Source organism: Agelaius tricolor, unplaced genomic scaffold, assembly GCF_023055355.1.
Source record: "Agelaius tricolor isolate 1412-34295 unplaced genomic scaffold, bAgeTri1.0.p SCAF_8, whole genome shotgun sequence".
Classification (NCBI taxonomy): domain Eukaryota; kingdom Metazoa; phylum Chordata; class Aves; order Passeriformes; family Icteridae; genus Agelaius; species Agelaius tricolor.
Window position 1 is genome coordinate 13,007,423 of NW_027269268.1, and position 23,753 is coordinate 13,031,175.

At 38.8% G+C, this 23,753-nt stretch overlaps 1 protein-coding gene across 1 annotated transcript in view; it reads left to right on the forward strand.

Moving 5' to 3' along the window:
• BMPR1B (bone morphogenetic protein receptor type 1B) overlaps window positions 1-23,753 on the forward strand; it is a 233,986-nt gene that overhangs the window by 124,612 nt on the left and 85,621 nt on the right. The window contains exon 4 of the mRNA XM_071431661.1: window positions 7,111-7,262. The gene's annotated coding sequence lies outside the window, so the exon portion shown is untranslated. The remainder of the gene's footprint in view (window positions 1-7,110; window positions 7,263-23,753) is intronic.

Below are 23,753 nucleotides of genomic sequence, written 5' to 3' on the forward strand. Positions count from 1 at the left end.
AATTTGAGGCCCTGGTGGCTAGCTTTAAATACTGATTTGCACAGGTCCTCAAAAGATTTATGAGAAATACTTACATTTCAGTTGTTGACAGTATCCTGCTTGTCTTATTTATTGGCCCTGTCATCTCCATGCTTTTGGAAAAATCACCTCTAATTGTTCTGAATAATTGCAGCAACACCTGCTGGCAAGCCCAGACCTGATATACTGGAAGCTTTCCCGCTGTTGACGTCAGCCAACAAACCATTTGTGTCTTTAGCAGATGTTTTTCATTTCTTTTTCACATGGGATTTACTTAGATCTATTCTCTTCCTCCAGTAAAGGCCAGCCACCTCTTTCACACTGTTTACCATCACAAACTATATTGACTGGGTTACTGGCACCAAACTTATTTTATTTAGCCTCAATGTTGGTGTATTTTGTGTTTTATGAATTCACTTCTCCCCTCTTCTTCTATTTTTCAGAAGTTTCACATTTCATATTTTTAGCCTTGTAATTTAATCAAAAAAGTCCTCTACACTGTCTGCCTTTATACTTTAGGACTGTGACAATCTGATGGTGTTGGTTGTTTTCTGGTCTTACTCTATTACCATCTTGAGACAGTGACTTTGGGTTCCACTTGCTTTTAATACCTAGAGTGGTTTGTTTTTGACTTGCTTACAGTCTGTATAATTTTGCAAATTTCTGATTGCTTCCTCACCGTTCCTTTCAGGGTTGTTTTTTTTTTTTAAATTATTTTTATACTATATGCTACAAAGGCTTTGATTCTCATTGAAAAGCAAAACAAAACCAAGAAAAGAGTAACAAAAAATGAAATATACCCAGATGAATGGCAAAGAGTACAATGGAAAAGAGTAACACCACCCCACCACCCCCCAAATAAACGTGGCTCATAATATGTACTTTAAATCTTTCTGTTCTTGATGTTCTTCTGTGACATCTAAGTACGAACAAATAATATTGGTTTCTTTTGACAAGATAGATCTGGATAAGTTAAAAAATTCGCTTTATGTGGGACTTTATAAGTTGAACTTTCTGGTTCAGTGTTCTTTGGTAGGGTAGCTACCTAAGAACAGTGTGTGTTGTTAACAAATGGATATTTTGTCGGTGTACAACATACAATTCAAACATTCAAAGTGTTCCAAAGGTTTCAAGCTGGACTGTGATATACAGCAGCAACCTCTTCCCTCTCTCTTTCCCTCCTTTGCAAAAAAATTGCTCCCCCTTCTAAAAAAAGTGCTAACAAGAAGACTTCAGCTATCACAGAATCCCTGAGGGGCCAAGCAAGCCATACTGCTTTATAAAATGGCGTGCATTTTCTCTGTCTTTCTGCAGTAAAAGAAGAGCACTAAAAGCAGTGAACTGTCCTTCAGTCACAGCTTTTGCTGGACACTTTTATAAAATGCAAATCTACAAAGTTGCTGACGTGGGCTCTCAATTCCCTATCACTGAACCTTCTGCTGTCAGCAGGGCTGACAAAATCTCTCTACAATCTTTCAAGGTATTAACCTTACATACCCAGTGCCAGAAATGCTTCTGGCCTCTTTCACCTAGGCCAGTTATTACCATTTTGTGCCATATTGCAGATATTCTTTCTCTTAATGAAAAACCTATTAAATGTGTTATTTTTCATCCAGGAGAGTTTTGTGAGTCAGATGAGTTTTGTACATCTTTTTTTTTTTTTTTTTTTTTTTTTGCATAGGATGTTTGTCTTCTGTCTTGGAATAAGCAGAGAGGTGGATAAGTAAATGAAGGTATTTCAGTGGCCCAAACTATACTACTAAATCTTAAATGCATATGCTCTACCAGCTTTCATACTGTATAACAGGCTTCCTCCTATTCTGCCTATTATCCTTAATTGTCCTAAGCTGACAGTTCTGTCCTGTGGCTTTGGAAGCTTTGTGTGGCTGTTTCTTGACTCAAATTGAAAGTAAATTCCATCTTGCCACTTCTGTTATGCTCAGGTCTCATCCTAATCAAGAGTTAAAATTCCCTGCACATGCTGCTCTATACTGATATATTCCTTTATATGGTATTGTTTCAGTATCTACACTATTAGTTTGTATTAGCTACAATGAAAGCTGTAAATTCTACACTTCTCCCTCATCACTTGTTCCTCAGTGGTAAGTCACCAAGATGTTTGCGTTGATACAATTAACAGTTTACAGCCATTCTTTCTTTTGGAATAATCATCTCCAGGCTCCAATTTGTGCCGTACATGGCCATCTATGTGGGTTTTTGTACCCATTCCAACCACCTGGGTCCCATTACTCCCATTTGGTTCTCATTGCACTGACTTCCTGTCTGTATTATGGAATTTATTTTAATTTTTGAACATTTAACATAAACGGTTTTGTATGGTCTGCATATGAAAAAAAAAATAAAATTACCACCCCATGGTCTAAAAGTATAATTTAATTTCTGCATATTCTTTCTTACTTGTTGTAATATCAGTCTATAGGAAGACAGTATCAAAGTGTAAGAATGTCTCTTGACAGAGTTTCTCCACAGAGCAAAGAATGTTTTTAAAATACCAGTTTTTAAAATCCCCATAAGTATTTTTACAGAGTCATAGAAAAATGCTGAAAAGAGGTCTCCCAGGGTCATCTGGCTGTATCCCAAGGCAGGATCCTCACATACTTAAGCCACTCTAAAGAGACAGTTTTCTGGCCTTTTGTTAAGTGGATATTATGTCAAATTTACTGGTGTCTCTAGACCACATGGTATGCCACAAGAATTTTTTGTTGTGCAGTGATACCTGATGCTGAGGCTGATTTGCTATTCTCTTTCTCACTGGGGCTTTATGGGATGCTTTTTTCATTTCCTTAAGCTTTTATTTTCATTTTCAAAGCATATATATATATATGTTTATATACGTCTATATATGGATATAAAAGATATTAGAGGATCTTTCATAGTTTGAGTGTTTGCATCATACTGCCCTTCTGATATTCATGGCAGGTAGACCATTAAAGGCACAGCTTTTTACTTGTAATCAAGGATGGCACTATGCAAAAACATGTAAAGAGCCTTAGACCTTTCTGCATGAATTCATGAAGACAGAGGAGGATTTGGACAAGGGAGTAAGGGTCTTTTTGTTTCCAACTATTTAGAATTTTTTATTGCATTTTAGTCCTGCAGGTGAACAGAATCTACCTCCTGTGGCAAAGCAGGAGGCAAATGTCATCAGTGGCTAAGCTCATTTCTCCTTTACCCCCCAGGCTAATGCCTTCTGCCCCAGCCTCACTGGTATTTTCTTTCCCTGATGCCAGAACCTACACATCATACGCATTAAATAATCTGGGCATAGGCCATCCAGTCCAAATTGGGGATTTTGTATTGCAGTCATGGATGTCTTTTCCAGGTTCTTTGTCATTGACACAGGAAAATCCACTCAGGAATGTGCAGTTACAGCACCCCAGCAGAAACAGGGCCAAACCCCTGCTCCATGCCAGGTGCCCTGCCATTCCAAACAGCTCTCAGAGTACCTATCTCAGAAAATCATGGAGGGGACACACAGTGACTAACTCCAGTACTTTTGCTGGGTAAGAAAGCAGCTGAGAGCTAGAAAGGGGGTTCATGTCCACAGTCATGCTATCTAGAGGCAGGTCCTTAAGCTGTTGCCATGTATTTCTTTCTATTATGTGCCTGTTGGGGTCAAGAAAGCAGAGAAGAAATATGGGTCTGTCCTTCCTTAAACTGAAAAGGCTTGTATGTAGAAAGCTATGCCATAAATTCTAGAATTCTGTGAATTTTTAACTTGGTTGGAAGGTGAAAAGACAAAGGCACAGCTGAAAATGCTAGCTGATTAGTCTTGTGTATAAAATCCATTTAAGGGGCAATAGCAAACTTCTGTATAAAAATTAATTAGAACATAGCACAGTCAGTTGAGATCAAAGAGCGTACATTTATTGTGAAATATATGGTTGCTGGAGACAATTCATTTTTAATTTATTAGATTCCATAAATTGTTTTCTGATAGTTAGGAACAGAGATCTATCAAGCTTATTCACATAATGCTGGCTCTGGCAACTAGCTAAGTGAATTATTGTCTTGAAGTATATGCTTACCCTTTAATGGTAGTAGACACAGCAATGAAACTACATGGAAGTAGTGCTAGTGTGTTTTGAGGATTACAAAAGCACTTCTAGCATAGTAGAACAAATTGATACTAGGAAAATAAAACCCCCACTCTTTTCCTGTAAGAGTGATAGAGACAGTAAGTGTTGCTTTCACCTTACTGGTGTGATGTCTGGCGTTTTTTTCTGAGATGCATATTTGAAAAGGTGGAACCTGAGGTGGCTACATCCAAGGGGCTTTCAGGTTCTTGTATTTGTGGATATGAATTTGTGACTACACCCAAGGTGCTTTCAGGTTCTTGAATTTGTGGTGGAATTCTTCTGTGCTGCTGTCTTCTACATTGTCCTTCATTTTTTGCCAGGGACAGAACCACTCTATCCCATTCAGAGCACACCCGCGCTTTCACCCACCTGGTTTAACTTTGCCTTCAGATTGCTCACATGGGTAAAGTTTGGCCTCATCCTGCTGCTCCAGCAGCTGCCCCTGGTAAGAGAGATACATAAGGCCTTGATTATCTCTTGCTTCGTAGTGTTGTTTCATAAACTACTGGAAATATGTGAAAAAGTCAGGTTTTTTGTTCTCCTTTTTCCTTATTTATTTCTGCTTTCATCCACAATATGATACATGCCGTGTTGAAATCAAGGATGTTGTAAAAATTACAGTGTATATAGAATTAAAACTCCAGTGTCTGGCTGATCAGCTTATAGGCACAGAGACAATAGGAGTATGGGAATGAGAAAAGGAAGGTGAACAGTAGTCTCATGTTTGCAAACCCTTGACTTATTTGCACATTTTGCCTGCTGTTCTTTCAGTGTAACTATTTAGTTTGACCTGTGCTCATTTTAACTCAGTGCAGGTTTGGATTCCTAAAAAAGAATTATTCTCTGCAGCTGTGGAAACGAATCTTATTTTTATGTACTACATAAAAAAGCAACCTTCATGGGTTTTTTTCCCTTTTTCTGCATTATGTTGTAATTAATTTTCAAGTACAACTCTTTATGAATTTTAAAGGTGGTCTGATAAAGCAGAACAAGATATTTTAGATTCAGAAGAATCCTAAAGCATCTGCTCTGTAAAGAGACCTGATGGCAGAAGGATGGAGAGTGCTTGTATATTCTCAGAACTGCATTGAGTGTCCAGTACAGGACATATGTGAAACTCTTCAAGAAAGCAACAGGATATTTTTATTTGAATATTGTTTTGATATCTTGGGTCTTTTTTATGTTGTTAAAATACTCACTGGCAATTTAAATATAATATGCTCGCTCTCCTCTCTTTAATTTACAGAAAGACTGAGATTCTCAAAAAGAAACTGTCTTGGGTATGTCTAGGTGTACACATCTAAATCCTGTGGAAGGTTGAATAGCATCAGACCATTATTTTCTGAAAAAATAAGCTATTGCAAATCAGCAGGCATGAAGCCAAGTTATAATAGAATAATTTATTATAATTTGATGTAGATGGTGGATAGAATGGATAGATTGTAATTGAAGCTAAGTGAATAATTCCAGTAAATAATTTATTCAATGAATTTATCTTGTTTTCCTGCTCAGAGATTGTTTTTACTCCCCCCTCTCCCTTCCCTCCTTACACTTTATAGTCCCTGGGTTTTTTTGTCTAACCAGAGGGGTGAGGGCTCTCTTTGTTTCATTATGTGCTGGGCTGTGATGGTCACTGTGGCAGTGCTGCCATTTCACACCTCTGCATCCCCAGGTGTGCATGGCTGCAACCCCATCCTTGGGGAAGTCTGGTGGGGCTCTGGGTGGGACGTGCCCATCACGGCAACAAGGCTTCCAGAGATGTGGGCAATCCTTCAGGGCAGGAATCAGTCATGAGATGGGCTATGAGCTTCACAGATGGGTAGAACCTCCTTAGCAAAGACCTACTCAAGACAGATAAAAAGGGGCTTTCTAGAGCATGACAATCCAGTTTCACTTGGGCTGTCGACATCTTCAGGTTTTATGTGTGTGTGTGTGTGTGTGTGTGTGTGTGTGTGTGCAGTGCAGGGGAGGTTTGGGTTTGGTTTTCCAGGGCTTCCAGAAGAGAGTAGAAATGTTTGTGCCATAAAAATTCCTTCCAAGAAAACATCTCCATTCCAAGGAATTTGTTTATTGAGCAGGAGCTGTGCTCCCAAAGCCTTGTGTGGTTTTGTTTCTATTACTGCCTGTGCTAGCATCCTGCTGGTTGGCCAACATGCTGTATCCTCATCCTGCCTTGTTCTGCCCTTTCGTCTAGGTTTTTTCCCTAGCTTTTAAAAGAGTGTTTCTGGGGTTTTGAGCTTTTAATCAAGCTTTCTGTCTCCTCAGCACCCCATCACTTCTTTGTTAGGAGTTTGGACAAAGATTATTAGATGCGTGCACATTCAATAGAATTATTTTTTTCTTGGTTCCCTCAAGGATCTAAGCTAAGTCTTCCAACTTTCATTTAACCTTATATGCAGATTTTTGTAACATTTCATCTCCTTGCTTCGAGTAGTAAAAGTTTCATGTCACAAGGACTAATGTTCCTAATTGATATTTGAAGTAGTACTGACTAAAACAAATTGAGCTATGGACATCTCAGAACTATTCTTATTCCAGACAGGTTGCAAACTTAGGTAGACATCACTTCATCAGGACTATGATGATCACAGATTGTTTAGTGCTCAAGTAAATGAAGCACAGACTGAGACAACATTCCGCAAGGAGCGTGAACTTGTGATGTTTGATTTTGAAGCTCTGAGCCACCAGCCTGGGATATAGAAATTAAATCTTTAATGTAGCAGAACCTCTGTATGGTGGTGAACATGTCCTACTGTGGTTTATGGGTTTACCAAGTTCATCCTCACAGTTACTAGGTTTATGGGTTTACCAAGTGGTTTATGGGTTTACCAAGTTCATCCTCACAGTTACTAGGTCTAAAGATTTTAATATTATCATTCTTTCTATATGTTATCTCTTTGCCCATCTTGTTTATGTTTATCATGTTTTAACACAAAAACTCCCTAGACTACAGAATCTGCTCTTCCATGACCTGTCTCACTTTCTCCCATAGCTCTAAGGCACCACCAGTACCTGTTGAAAAGGGCTTTAATCCTACACTGCATCTTCAGCGCAGGTTTGGAGTGATTTCGCACAAGATCGTTCACCTCCTCTGTGCTGCTGTGGGCCAGACAGCTTGTCATTGAGCAAAACATCAAGTAGCAGGTTTGATTTCTTTGATTTCTTGGAGGCTTGCATTTTTATTTTGAAAACGGTAGAATTGTTTGGTTTTGTATATAATTCATATATTCATAATCCATATATTCTTCAAAGTGATACTATTCCTCTTAACCAATTTCAAAACATTTGACATTAATATTAATTTTTAAAGCAAATTATTTTAATGATAGAATGTATGAACAATAGTTTAATCTGTTCAGCAGTCTGGTGTATTTTTTAATAGATTGCTATATTAATATTGGAGCAAAGACAGTAATTTTTGGTGCTTTTACAGCTGTGAAAACATGCCTATTGCAAAAAGAGACTAAACTGTACCAAAGGGCGCACTGTGCCAGCAATATTTAATACTTCATTGTAGGTCTGCTGTTTTAAACATCTGTCCCTCATTTAGTGTATTTTTAATGCAGAATTTTTAGTGTGGGCAAAAATGTAACTTTTTATAGTAAAATACTTTCTCTGCTACTGAGAAAAAAGTAACTTAGGATTCTATGGCAGAAAGTATTTTTAATGATTTATAGGATTTGGGTCATTGGCCTTCAACTTCCATAAAACAGTAAGTCATTTTTATTGAAACGAACACATTTCTAAGAACATGAATGTGGTTGATAAAGGAAGTTTCGATGAAATAAATATGGAAGCTGGAAAGGGAAAATTACCGTGTAGCACCCTGTACTCTGCTGCACGTTATGAGTAAAAAGGAAATAATTCAGATACTCAGGCTGAGGCAGGTGAGTCCAACTGACTCCTGCAGGAAAAAGGAATAAATAGGAAATGAGCTGTGTGTGAAAGGTACTGAGGTTATGGCCACCTGATGTGACTGCCAGTGTTCTGCAGGCATCGTAGAATATTCAGGTTGGAAGGAACCTTGGGAAATCATCTGATCCTAATCCCATCTTCAAATGGTGTGAGATGGGAGTGTTGGAAAGATGCACTGGGGTTTTGCTATGACTGAACAGTCCATCAGCTTGAGAAAGGACTTGCCACTGCTGAGGCTGCACCTCAAATCATGTGTCCGGTTTTGGGCCCCTCATGACAAGAAGGACATTGAGGTGCTGGAGTGAGTCCAGAGAAGGGCAGCAGAGCTGGGGAAGGGTCTGAGGCACAAGTCTGATGTGGAGCAGATGAGGGAGCTGGGGGTCATTGGTTTGGAGAAGAGGAGGCTCAAGGGAGACTTTATCACTGTCTACAACTGCCTGAAAGGAGGCTGTAGCCAGGTGGGGGTCCGGCTCTTCTCCCAGGTAACAAGTGATAGGACAAGAGGATACGGCTTCAAGCTGTGCCAGGAGAGGTATAGATTGGATAGACATGAAGAAAAATGTCTTCAGTGATCAGGCACTGGAACAGGCTTGACTGGGTGGTCAAGCACTGGAACAGGCTGCCCAGAGAAATGGTGGAATATACATCCCTGAAAAGTGTTCAAAAATGTGTCGATGTGTTGTTTAGCAACATAGTTCAGTGGTGGCCTTGGCAATCCAGGGTTAATGGCTGGACCCAATGATCTTAGAAGTCTTTTCCAAACTTAATAACTGGCTACAGAAGAGAGCAACATGTGTGCAGTGTAATTCTTCCACACTAGTGTAATTTCCACTATCATATTCCGGAAGAAGACTTAAGTGAGTGAATCTTCACAATTTTTTATGCATGTAAAAATAAGAGTATCCTTGTCCTTACAGAATGTCCTTGTACATTGAAAAAGTCCACACAAAAGCAGAAGAAAACACAGTGGCTATCATGTACTAAATTAAAATACCAAATACATGGCAAGTGCCCATGCTCATCCCATTTGAACATTTGTCGGAATACATCTTAGATTAATTCCTGCCTTTCACAGGTTTGAGACCCCCCCCAACTTATTTTTGAAAAGGACTTATGTTTTCACCTCTAACAGCACAAAAAGGTCTATGATTTGTTTGTTTATTTGTTTTTCCTGCAGTAATGATGCTTAGACACCAATCAGCTTGTTTAGATGACATTTTCCTAGATCAGCCTGTTGGAATTAGAGAATGTTTTATCCTGCAAGGTGGGAAAACAAGCACTAGTTTCCAATTTTGATTTGTAAAAGGAATAGTTCAGGAAGGGAATTCTGCATTAGGACTCATGAATTTAATGGTGAGACTCAATGACACCCTAGTTACTAGGAAAAGTGTTATGGGTCTTGTGTGGGAAGAGAATTTTAAATTATATCCACAGATAAATTTAATATAGCTTCCATTTTTTCCTACCTTATATCTTAGTTATAATTAATTGATGAAGATTTACACTCTCTTTGTTATGTGAAAGGATTGTTAGCTCATATTATTTAGCTCATATTAATGTTGTCTCAGCTATGCCTCCCTGCAGGGGGACACAGTATGGGTAAATGAAGGTAATGCAGAATGTAATCTTATCCCCCAATGAGTTGCAGCTGGACCCTATTACTAAGGATTAGGAGCAGGCTGGATGATAAAGGCAATACCTGTAGCAAATAAGAACTAGTGGTACAAAAGAGTGGATTGGTGGGATCTGGACTTGGAGTTATCAGATGACTACTGTGAGGACCAAGAAGAGTCAGTGCTTCGAGGAGCTGCCTGTGAGAAACATGAAGGAGGTATGAATCTCTGAGGAGATGAAATCCTTGCACTATAATGATAAGAGAACTTCTGATATATAAGGCAACACTCCCTTTACCCACTGTGTACAGGTATGTTACTACCTGAAAAAGGATTAAGAAACAGGCTAAACTGGGAACTTCCCGAAAACAGAAAAATGCTCTTTCTAATCACGAAATGCCTCTTGGTTGTGTGTGGTCTGGTTGCACTGGCAGGATTTTTTCAATAAAATATAAGAAGACAGAAAAAAAAAGTCTGATTTTATATACAGACACTAAATATGTCAAATTCTTATTCTTTTTTCTTCTTTTTTTTTTAAAGAAAATATGTCTTCCATTTGTACAAGTACATGAGGTCAATGTGAACTATGGAAGTTTAACATCCTTTATGTTTTGGGTTTGTCTTTTAAGCAGATCTGTTCTTACAGTTTTCAGTGATGTGGTATGTGGATTAGAATTGTGTCTTTTTTTTGTGATGTTCCTGACTTCAGAACATGCAAGTTAAAAAATAAAAAACACTCAACAGTACACCTGATGCAGCTCCTAATGGCACTAGAAAAGGAAGTCAGGACATGACCATCCTAATTTCCCATAAAAGAAAGAAGTCCACAGGTGCAATGTATTTTAGAAGACCCATTGTCAGCTAGATCACCAATCACTGGAAATGATTAAAAAAGAAGTATCGTTAAGATAATTTGTGAAGAACAGAGATTAACTAGGAACATGAACAATCCATTAATTTGTAATAGAACGAGCACACTTTCTTGGCTGTACAAGCAGCAAGCATACTCAGGTGATAACACTTAAAAATTTGTCAAAGGCAAAAAAGCCCCCTATTTTATTTTTAATTTTTGATTTATGTACACTCACTATGGTCCAATTAAAAAAAAAAAGATTTAGAGAAAGGTATACATGTGGGTTTCTGAGGACGGCCATTATGGGCAATTTCTTCTTATAGGAATTCTTCAGGAACAAATCCTGAGTCTAGAATCATCCGGATGTGGTCAAGAGCAAAATCCCAGCTCAGAGAGGCATGGGCAGGTTTGGGGGACTGCTGAGGTAGGAACTGTGACAGTTCCTGTGATTGGCAATCTGGTCCCCTCTGCCAGGCCTCTGTCCTTGTAGGAATGCCAGGATTAGGCCTGCAGCTGTACAGCTTAGTCACTAATTAAGAGAACCTGATTTTACTGGAGTTACAGCCAGGGTTAAAGCTTTCAGTGAAGCCATTTGAGACATTCAGAGGTACTGACTCAATTCTGGATACCATTAGGATCACCAAACTTGTCAATGGTAAGACTTGAATGCCCTTTCTCAAGGATATTTAAAATAAATAAAACCTCTCTGAATTATCTTCTTGTGTAAAACTGAAAAACAAAAAATATTTTCCCAGCCCTTGCCACTGTAAGCATGGATAACTGTGGCTCACATAACTTTTTAAAACATTTTAGGAACAAAATAACCCTAAAGTATCTAAGTACTAAAGGCATCATTTGTACCAGGCTCAGCAATCCATTTTTATTTGACTGTATTGTGAGATCACGTCTGTAAAGCAGCTCCAATGTAGTAAAAAGTGCAGATTTCGTAGGAGATTGCAAATGACAAGCTCTGTGTCAAATTTAGCTGCTCTTAGGAGATAAAAATGGAAGCACAGAAAACTAAGAGCCCAGTATAATTGAACAGCTTTCTGAACTGTTGCATTTTATATATATAATGTTAGTTTTCTAAGATGAGCGCCAAAATAAATGTTTGGAGTTCACTCTCAGTTCTGTGGTGCAGCAGAGATTGACATGTGTTCAGGGTTGCATCATGGACACTGGAAAAACCCTGCTCACCACTGGGAGGAATGTGCTTGGAACCAAGCCAAACGCACAGCGTGGAGGCATTCACCTAATTAGTGTTTTAACAGCTGCTTAAGGTTTGTTTCAATGGGAAGAAAATTATTGAGCACAATTTTGTGTAATTAGTAGAGCATAAAACACGTGGTGTGTCTAATTAAATGTTTAAAACTATTGACATTACGTAGCTACTGTTGAGGTAAATGAAGTGGAAAATCGTTATGATTTTTTCGGTTGGTAAATTACTCCACAATATGCTCAAAGGCCCATTTGATAAGATGAACTCAATCCTAATGCAGAATGATGAGCACCAGGGCCTTTTCACACCCCACAGGTATGTGGAGGTCTCACCAATTTAACTGGAGGAGCTGGCTGGCGTTTCAGGGCTTTCAAGTCCTGCCAGCATGTGCTCCACTCTTCAGAGCACACTGCGTTAAATGCAAGTATGTCCCGCTGCTCTGGTTCACAGCTCCTTTATCCAAAGGGTGACAAACTGTGCATTGTAGAGCTGAAGTCCTCGCTTTCTGATCCCAAAACAATAAAGCCATTGAGTAACGATCCAGCAGGCACTTTAGAAAAGAAGAGGAGCTTGGCATTGCAAGCAAATTTGCTTATTAAACTTGTTGTATTTCACAGTTTGCATTGTTGAAGTATTCGGACTTTGTTTTGCAGTCCTCAAGATAGATATGGGAGTGCAATTATATATCATGCAACATCAGTAGCATGATTAATTTAAATCCAGTTGCACTACAGGTGCTTCACTCCACACTTGTAGCACCCCCTTCTCATATTTATTTACAGGAGTATTGAACAATGTTGACAGTAAAACCTAAACTTCTGAGATTCATTTTTTCCCCATTTGAGTCAATACAGTTTTTGTCTAACTGGTAATTAATGACATGGTTTGTCATGTAAACCACCTTTTTTTTCTGTTTCAAATACAATAGAGAAGAAATTGCACAAAGACACAAGTGGGGTTTAATTGCAGATGTGACATTCAAATCCAGCAAAGACAACAGAAAACCACAAAATTTACACTGAGATAACTGAGGATTCATCCACCCTTTTTGTATTGAGTTGCTTAGCTCTACAAGCTAAATTTATCACTCTGTATAATACTTAGAGTAGCTGTCAATGTAACTTTAAAATGAGCATAAGCATAGTGGAAAGGCAAACATTCCCTAAAAGAATTTCTATTTTGCAGGAAAAAAAAAAGAATTAAAAATGAAGCTGTTACCTCTTCTTGCTTCCATAGCTTTGCATCTCATTGTTCATTTGTTTTTATGGCCTCCAGGAAACCATGAAGTAAGGTTAAGCTGTGATTACAAGATTGCATAAGACATGATAGCACTGCCTGCCCCAAAAGGCAGCAAATCACTCTTCTGAGGAGGGGAAGTTGAAGGTGTCATTCCTCAGTGTGTTTCCTTCAACAACTGGAAAAAATCCTGAGGCCTCCCACACATGGGGTACTTACTGATTCCTCTTTATGACACAGCTTCAAGTCCATAACTGTGGGCAGGTACAGTTTTGAACCTTCTAGAAGGAGGAGGAAGTTCTTCTAGAAGTGATATGGGGTTTATACAGGGAAGGGCAAATGGCAGTAACTCTTCCCTCTCCAGGGCCACCACCAGCCAGCTGTGCAAGTGCTGAGGCAGACTGGACACAGTAGTGCCTTTGGTAATGGCTCACATTGAATAGATCCAAAGCCTGAAGTTTCATTTCTGGGTTACTCTGGTAGACTCTGGATTCCCCAGGAAAATAGATTGCAGATAGCTCCTGCTGCTGAGCCTTCCTTCTTGCATTCCTTTACTTCTGGAGGTATCCTACCCAAGAGCTTGAAAGAGGATTCTTATGTGGGGAGGGAGAAAAGGAGTCAAGCTCCTATGAGCAATACCTACTTCCTAGAAAATTAAAATTTTTATCTGTTATCTATCAGTAACTGGAATTCTCATTGTTCTGGACCTGTTGTCTTAAAACTTCTCTGGTATGGCATGGGAAGTGATCTATGTTTTCCTGACGTACCTCAAAACACAGTAAGAAGTCTGTCTTTTGTTTTGAGGAATCTATTCAATCTTAAATGACTTTTCCTGCTATGTAAATTTAGTGACATAAATTTTAAAAGTGCCCTGGGAACTTCCTGAAGAGCAGGAGTGGTCATACTTCACAAAACCATGGGAAAGAGGGATCTGGAGAAGCCTGTTGTGTTTTTTCAATGTGGGGTTTTTGGAGGGCTGTAGCAGCATCAGGGCTGTATGAGGCTGTGGGACTTCAGCTGTGACCTGAAAGAGTTAATTTTCAAGTTCATCATGAGCTGTGTTTACTGATCCTTTCTTATTCCTTTGTGATAATTGGCACCTCAGATTCTCTGCTAATTAATTGGGCTGCAAGGGGCAGGTGGCGCCATTCTATTTTGATAATCCCTGTCAGCAATGTCTGTATAATCTCTTTGTTTAATTAAAATGAATTTGTAATAGGGGTGCATGAACTTGCAACAGTTTGGGGTTTTTTTCCCTTCTCTTCCTTTCCCTCTCCCTCCCTCCCTCTTTCTCCCCCTCTCTGCCTCCCTCCCTCCTGACTGTGCTTTGCTTCACTTCAGTGGGCGTTCACTGCTGGGGGCACTTCTGCACTTGTGGAACCACCACAGTCCGTGTGCTATTGTCACTCTGAGGCTCTTTGGAAATGTCTTACCTCATTAACACTCCCCGGGACAGAAGCCATTTATCTTGAAATGTACTTTTTTTTTTTTTTTTTGTCCCCTTTAAAACAAAGAACATATCTGTGAAGACATTTCAAAACTTTTTCCTACTTTAAGTTAAAACCAAAATATTTCACCATTGAAACACATTACTGAAATGCTTTATCAATTCATTGCTTATCTCCATGGCCCTGACAAAAATTTCAAGCAAGCAAACAAAATCCAGTGCCAAAAGCATTGTTTATCTTAAGTCAGTTCAGGCAATATGAGCAAGGGTCAAGTTTTTAACACTCTCTGACTGAGGACAGCTTTCAGAATGAAGAGCTGGAAGTTTAAATTTCTGCTTCAACACAGACAGTTTCAATGTATGTTTTATTATGATTATTGAAGTTTTTCATGCCAACTGCAAATACAGAAGTGGATTGCAAGCCTCGTCCTTGAGGAGGCTGCATGGCTTTGAGGGTCCCCTCCTTCTCCAAGTGCCTCCCTGGTGTTTTGTCTAGCTTCTCTTCACATTCCAGAGCACAGGACAGAAAGTCACAGGAGCCGGAACAAAACACAGGATTTGTTTTACAAACATTTTAAAGGGATACAAAGGTGAAGGAGAGATGACAAAGGCTTCTTGTGCCCTGGAGGACATTTCACATCAAGTGCTCATCTTGTCCAGTGGCCTGACAGCTCACTTCTGCTGGCTGCTGTTCAAGGGGAAAATTATATACTTCCCTTTTTATAATTTTTTTCTTTTTTCTCTTGTGCATACACAGGAGGCAAGCTAGAACCTAGCAGAAATCAGAATCCCAATTTTGGCCAAAATTTAACTATTGATACGTTGCTGAAGGAGTCTGTCAAACTTTTGCAGTAATATGAACGCACACGATTCCCTAGAATCTAAAAGGAAAAAAAATGTTTTATAGTAGTTTAATTACATTATTATTCCTTCTGTGTTCAGATGAGGTCACTCAGGAACTGATAGTGGCACTCATGGCTCCTTTATGTTTATTTGAAAAGGGTGGCACAAAAGATCACTTTTTCAGTGATCTATTACTAATTCTCAGCAATTCCACAGATCCCCAGGACTCTCCTGTTGCAGATATTTTTTTCCCTGCTCTATTGATGTGGTTACTTGCATTGTGTGCTGAAGCCACACATCCAACTCATTTTCCTGTGGTGTGTTTATAGTGCCATAGATAGGTGTGAGTATCCCTGTTGTACATCCAGAGAACTTGGGAACCATGAGATGCCAGCAATGTAGGATGTGTTTCATCCTTTCCTACCCATTCCAAGTGTCCCTGAGGTCCTTCCTTTGTTCCTGCAGTTGATTCAGTGTGAATAGTTAATGTCTTACAACACTCAAGTCATCTGTTTGGGATCCTCACACCCGAGAAGTCAGCTCACATGCAGGAGATAAGGTCCTGAAATTGCAGTGAAGAATGTGTTAAAAGTTCCATTTGAAAGATTTTTTTTTTAAATAGATGTCAGTGAACTAGCATTTTCAGTGGGAAATTGAAGGATAAGATGGCAAACTTGTCAGCATTCCCCTGCAGTGCTCTGAATGGATGCCCAGAGCTGCCAGCATTTGTAACCTCATAATTAGCCCCATAGTCCTTGCTCTTTGTCAAATATTCCTACTGTCCACACTCAAATGGTCACAGGAAACTGTTTTAATGCAGTAAAGCAAAATAAATTTTCTAATCCTCATCGAATTAGGGAGAAGTTTTAAAACTCAGACCGGCAGGGGAAAAAAAAGAAAACAAGAAACTCTTTTGTTCAAATCATATGTGTTTTTAAGACATTATCTAAAGCTATGGCTTTTATTATTAAAACAGACTGAAAACATAAAATGAACGCAATCATAAGCTGTCTTGCTGCTATTTGCCATATGGGTGCTCTGCAATGCCTACATGGCAAGGGAGAGGAAATTGCAGGTGTCTTTCCTGGCATTGGATGAGCATCATACTAGGAAGGACTTCTGCAGCACAGTGAAAAGCAATCCCCAAACTTTTCAGAAACTGGAAATGCATCCAAGGGTTTGCCTGCATCACAGACATTCTTAGAATTTTCTCTTATAAATTGTATCTTTAAGGTACAAGGCTGAAGATGTTTAAAGCAGAAAAATATCTCCATGTACAGTAGCAGGGAAAAAAACCAAAAAGCTGAAATCCTGAGAAGTTCAGGAGGTCCAAAGGAATCTTTCCTCTAACTTGTCATTGAACATAACAACTAAGGATCAGCTCAGCAGCATCTAACCCTTTCAGATGGTGTCTATTGCAAGTATGACTCCAGTGCCTTTCCTTTTCTTGGTAATTAAGATGCTGTTGTGTAAAGGGGTAACTTCAAAGTTGTGTCTGGGCCCCCCTACTCTTCTGGCTTATTAGCACATTTCCTGGAATAGCGATAGCTTCAAGGTTTTGCTGAGCTCTGTTTGTTTGTGAGTCCAAATGAAAACAATGGGAGAGCTGAAACAACTCCTGAGACGTGTGAAGAGTTCTCTTATTTGGGGAGTTAATTGGATTTCTGTCTGCCTGGCTTTAGGTGAAGGATTCCCAGGTAATTCCATGGTTTCTGTACAAATTTCTCCTGATTGTGACTATTATGGATATGGGGTGTTAATTAACAGACTCACAATTCAAGCTATGGTACTGGGTTTTGGAGGGATGTCTGTAATATACACAAAAGATAATAACTGATGTGGCTCTGGCAGTATCTCTAGTCCTCTTGAGTCTCAGGTTTCATGGTTTAGTTCAGATCCTTTTAGTTCCAGACCTAGTTACTGCTAGATTGCCACAGGAAATTATGAACACATTTGCTCCATATTACTCTGTAGACTAGAGGCAGAAACTCCTAAAATGCAGCATTTAGTCTGTGAAAATCCAACTCTGAATGTGAATCATCTTATATAGGAATTTCTGTCCAAGTTTTAGTGTGGCAAAACCTGAGTGTCTCCCAAAGTGATCCTTCTCCCTCTGCTGAGCATCAGCAATAGCAGAATAGCAATTCAATTGTAAAGACTGTTTTGGAATCTTGGAAAGGATTGCATGCATGCTAGAAACTGAATAAAAATCACTCATGCCAGAGAGGATGAAATGCCTTCTGAGAAGGTGGAATTCCGCATCTGAAACATGATTCTGTCCTTGCTCAGATGCCTTGAAATGCTAAGTCCATTGCTTTGTTTTACAGGTGTTTGCTGCAGAGACTCCAGCTTTGCTGATGTGAAAGCAAGCAGCTAATGCTGTCAAATGGTCCCATTTAATTGAATTACTTGTGTCTCATATGTGGATTGTGAATAACAACTTTTAAATTGAGGCTCATAATGTACAAAGGGATGCTGTGAATCATCCAAAACTTTTTTAGGAAACAATTTTTCCTCTCGCCATCTAGAACATGGATATGAAAGAAATTCTGTTTTTTCCTGTCTCGTAAATTCAGCAGTTCAGAGGAAAAAAATGTGTCAGCTGGATATCATATAGGAGATCAGTAGTTGAACAAGTAAGTAGTAGGGTAAAAAAGATTGAGCAGCAGGAAAAAGTCATACAGTAGTATAGGGAATGAAGAAGCTGCATTAAAAATTCCATAAATCACTTTACAAAATAAAAACTGATAACTTTTCCATTTAACTTCTACATTTACTGACCAAGTTATTTGTCATAGATACAGGCCCAACAGATGGACGTTAGGTAGCCAGTAAATGTGTCAAATCACATTGTACATTATGAATTTAGATGATTTCTTTTCCACTCCACAGCCAAAAAAACGATTATTTGGAGCTGGCAAATACAGTGGCACTGTAGATACTGTACTGTTGACAAGAAACAATGTTCTCAAGTGTTACCAGGATGAATCCATTTGGGCAACTGTTGCAGAGACTTCTACTGTAGAAACTCAACTCTTTCTTGCAAGATTTCTTTGACCATTTGAATGTTAACATTCCTTTATACATGGTGTCCAGTGCCAACCTCCGTGACTTATATTTTCAGTCAAGACCAGTATTTCATGTTGATTTTTGCTTGGAGTTGATTCTTGATAGGACCTAGATGTGAAAGCTCATGCCTTTTTGAATATCTATGAGGATATTGAGTTGAATCTCTAATACTGCGAGCTATTGACTTTTATTTATTTGTCATCTTTTATAAGGTTCAAGACCTTTTTTAAGGTCTGACTGTCCTAAAGTCTTACTGGAGATTTAAACTGTTTAAGGTATTGTTAGGTGGCTTCCTTAAATTTATCATTACCTGCTTCAGTAATGTTTTTGGAGAAAAAATACCAAAATACCTCAGAGTTGTCAAGGCCTTTATGGGTCCATTTATCAAGAATTACAATCAAGACTACCAAGTTAATGAATCATGATGCTCAATTATGCAAGATAGGAGCTTTTGAACAAGAACTACACATTTTGGAGTTGTTTGGCTCATGGAATAATGAGTATCTGAAACTGCCAAGGTTTTGAATCCAAATTCTCAGTGTATTTTGTCCAGGGAGTTGTTTAGTATACTCTTTTTTTTTTTTTTTTTTTTTTTTTTTTTTTTGCTATAGGCTGTCAGCACCTGTACCCTGGAAAATTAAATATCCTTTGTTGCAGTAAAATGTTTAAACATTATGGTGACTATGCTTTAATACTTGGACTCCTATTTTTAAATACTTTTTAAAACTTTTAAAATAATTTTTAAAATTTTTAAATGCTTTTTAAAAGGTAAACAATTGCCTCTAAGGAAACATGGAAATAATGTCTTGATTTGGTAACAGTTTTGAGAAACGACACTTATTCATTGTGCCTGACTTTAACAAGTTGAATATTTATCTATTCATTCATTTTGTTAGTTATTTAAAAGCAGGATTAGTTACTTCTGGGAGCTTATTGTATACATTAGTGAGCTTATTGTATATATTTGTGTTATAGTAGGATTGTCCTCTGTGTGATATTTGGCTGGGATTTGAGGTCACAAAGACTGGCCACTGAGAGTGACCACATTTGGCCAGTGGATGGCTCATCTTTCACAGAGGGAATCCACTTCCCTAGCCAGCTCTTTCTGTTCCTTTGAGATAGCTCTCTGCTTGCCCCTAGTTTTGAGACAGTATTTGCATCCTGTGCAAATAAATTCATTGCATCCATGCATAAAGCACCATGTCAGTCTATCATTTTAATAATTGTCACATATTAGCCCTGAAGCAAAATACTATCACTGGTTTCACAGCCTTTTAGTTACTGGAGAAGGACTTGGGATATTCAAACAGCTACATGTCATTTTATCATTTTCAGCCTTATAATATAAACTTCTCCAAACACAGAGGTGTGAAGGAAGCAGGTAGCACCACCTTCTCTACAATAGCCTGTCTCCTAGCAGGGTTAGAGGGCTTTTTAACCCTACATCAATGATAAATACCTCACTCAGATCCTCCTCTACAAAGGTATTTGTGAGTATGGCTGGGTAGCTCTGGAGAACAAGAAAGAAAAGATGGGACTAAACTGTTGATGTTACTGCAGCCACTGAAGAGGCTCGTGGTAACTGCTCCATCTATCTGGGGAAAACCTCTTGCAGAGGTTTTAAGGAGACCAGGATCAGTTGTAAGGTGATATGTTAAAAGGACTGCCAAAACCACCCCTAGAAACTTGAAGCACTGAAGCAGCAGTCATTGGAGACAGAAAATGCAGACGGCACAGCCACAGTATTGATTTGTTTTTTCTGGAATTACAAACTCGTTCTTCACTTAAAATTAGTGATCAGCAGGGGCTGAGTCACTCAGTTTGTTATCTAGACCCCAATTTTCTCTCTCCTAAAAGTCGGTGTGCTCATGGGTAGGCCAGATGTGCTACTGAACTGTGATCCCTTCCTTCCCTGTACATTCTCTTCTGGTGGGCTCTCAGAGAGGTGTGCATCCATCCTCTCGCTAAAGACAGAATTTCTCCCCATCATGGCAGAGAGGAGTCAGTTGCAAAAATAACATGACTTTTGGGTGGTTTTGCATGAAGGTGAGGCCTGTTGTGGCCAAAAAAAGTATTAGCATCTCTGGTTCAGGTTGGTTGGTGGCTGAAGCAGCTTTCTGGATCTGTGCAGAAGCACCTCCTGAACAGAGGAAAAAAAGAAAAGCTGACATTGAAAAAAGCTGTCTTTCATCATGATCAATCTGACAAACATGAGAGACATTCCCCATGACAGGATTACACAGGAAATAAGAAATTTTTTACTTACATGCCATGGTATTTATGTGTGAGTAGATGTTAATAAAGCTGGTCAGACCATAGCAAATGCTTCTGGAGGTTTGGTGTATGATCACCAATCAATATGTAAACTGAGTCAAGATCAAAAGGGTCTGTTAACTTTAGCAGGCTGCTCATCTAATGTTAAATATAAGAAAGAAAATTAGTAATAAAATTGTTACTATTGGCATCCTAGCTTGTATTTGGGGCTTGCAGCACTGAAAATTGTTAGTTTGCCTGATAGACATCATAGATAATAACACTGAGCTCCCTTACAGTGAGGAACTGCAGCTCCGTAGATTGATAAAGTAGAATACAGACAGATGCTTGCTGCTGGAACAGATGTGCTGCTCTTAATCCATTACTGCTTATCTGCTGATGATTACTGCCAGAAGAGAGGTGGGAAGACTGCTGAGTGCTCCTCATCTGCTTTGGTGTAAGCTCAGATATCTTGCTTTAAGCTGCTGTTGAAGTCTGTTTAAACTAAGCCCAGCTGACTTGTCTGTGAAATAGATGGAGGAGGTCTCAGGCTGCTCACTCTAGTTTTGTAACGAGTTTGGTAAGGAGTGATAACATTTCAGAAGAGAGAAATGGACATGATAGCTTTCTGTGTGACTTGAAAAGTAGCAAAATGCATCTTGAAAAAGTTCCTTACCAGGTCAAGCTCAAGAAGATAGGAAGGGACATAGTTGTTAATGTTTGTACATGGAAAACCATCATTGACTTAAGCCCCATACATCTTCCCAGTTCATAAGTCTTTTTAAAAGTAATTTTAATCAACCCTTAGCATTCCTAAAACCTGGAGCTGGTTGAAAATATACTGTATTTTCAATGTGCTTGCTTTTGCTAGCAGCATTTACCAAGTATGCAGATCTGTACAGCAGCTTCCTCTGTTATTTGTGCTGCAGCTCCATAGAAGTAGAGGAGCAGCATCTTGGCAACTCAGAAGACAGTGAAGTTAAACAAAGCCAATGATTTAAATGTATTCTCTAGATTTCAAACAGAGTGTTTCTTTAACACAGATCTGATTTTTGAGCTGGGAGCAGGGCATGCATTTAAAGAGGTGCCAGAAATATCTGCTTATAGGAGGCTGTGTGATACTGTAGCCAATGTTTGCGAGAAAAAAATGTAAGCACTTTAAAGTTAAAATATTATGTGATGCCTTAAAAAGCCCAGGGTGTTTAACTTGTAATGTTGCATGTTTAAGTTAATGGAGGTAAGAAAACATTGCTAATTGGCATGATAAATCAGTGGAACTGACCATCTTTACATAAAGTTCATGTTTCCTTCAGTTCTACTCTTTGATTCCACCCAATGATTTAAAAAACAATAAACACATGAACATTTCACAAACAAGATTGGACTATTTCTTAAATAGTGCTTGAACATGCTGTTTCAGCTGTAAGAGTAGCTCAGAATTGCTTCTGCAGGTTTCTTTCTTGCTTTAGGGTTGGAGCATTATGTTCTGGTATTGTGTAGCCTGCCTGCATGAGTTGCTGCAAAGTTCATTATACTGCTAAGGCTGTCAGTGGTATTTATGGATATTCATGTGCAGTGAACCCTTGAACCTGAGCAAGTCATCTGAGCGTTGCTTGTAGTTAGAGTTGTGTTTATGCTTAACATTGGTAGCAGTATTTAATTGCTCCCTAGGAAAAATAATTGCAATTTGAACTCAGTTGAGTAGTAGACAAGGGATTGCAAAAATGCCAGGCCCACAGGAAGGATTGTCCTTCTTATACAAGTATTAATTGTTGGACTTCTGTTTTCAATGCCCGTTTCCAGAGTTTGGAAATGAATGTGGAGCAAGTATATTGTTCTAACTGTGCCATGTCCCACTCCCATTAAAATTAGTAATGGCAAAAACTGTCTTATGGAATTAATCCTATTTCAGAAATATTTTCCAGGCATTTTTCATGTCAGCTGCAAATGGGAGAAAGGGTGATGATGCCATTTCGCAATAGAGAAGAGCGGAGCTCTCGCCTTAGACTCATCTGAAGAATTTCTCATTCAAAGTACTGCAATGTTATCCCTGCTAAAGCTGCAGTTCTCATAACCCAATATCAGATGGGAAAATCCCACATAATGCCTGGAATGCCAGCAGGACTGTTATGGTCCTGAGGCGGGTGGAGCTGTACACGTCCTCAGAGCTGCATTTCAGCGCTCTCCTGCCACTGTGAAGGGAGTTTATATTTCTGTAACTCTAGTGGGGATTCCTTTGGCTTGACACAATCCTGGGAATGTCTTTCAAACCATGTACATACACAGAACAGATGGCTTTCATGGGAAGCAGGAACTACTGTTCAACATGTAAGAATTTTTTTTTTCCATTTCTTGGTAGCTTTCTAACTTGAAATAATCCCTCCACAGATACTGTGTAATGGGAACAGTATCTTGATTCTCTCCTCCATCCCTCCCTTATTTTCATTTTCCTGTCAAGCTCAAGGAAAAACATTTTTCACATATTCTAAGGGTAGAGGTGGGTTTTTTTGAGTTTTAAATTCAGTTACTACTGAATTTTAAAATTTGTACTGAAAGCTGAATTACTGAAGTTAAGCCTTAGTGGGGGATTTAACAATACAGTGTACTGTTCCTGTCCTCTCAGGCATCAGTGCCATCTGACCAAAACTCAGGAATGTACTTATTGACAGATATGTAGTGGCATATGGAAAATAATCTTTAGAATTTCATGCATTTTGTTTGCAATTTGATTAAATATGAACATTTTGTGGTACCATTTAGGAACGTTAGTGCGTGATACGTTGTGAGAGAATATAATATGAAGTGACCACATAAGACAATTAAAGATCTTGTTGAATTTAATTTTCATGCTCTTGCACTTAGGAGCTTGTCACCATAAATGGACAGTTAATAAATTGTCTGCCCCCTGCCAATACTGACTCACTAAATGGCTCTACTTTCTTATGAGTTTGTTTTTCATATCTTGTGGCCTTCTAGAACATGAGCCTTTTTTGGGTACAGAATAGCAATAAACAGACATGCTTTTGTTATGAATGGGTACACTCCTCTTCATTCATCAGTTTGGCAGAGTTTCTCATAGATTTTGTTAATATTTCTCTAACTTGCTAAAATAAGTAAAAAGAAGCAACCAGATAATAGAAAAGAGATAATTTCTAAAATTTGGTCTGTAGGTATCTTTTTTAATAAA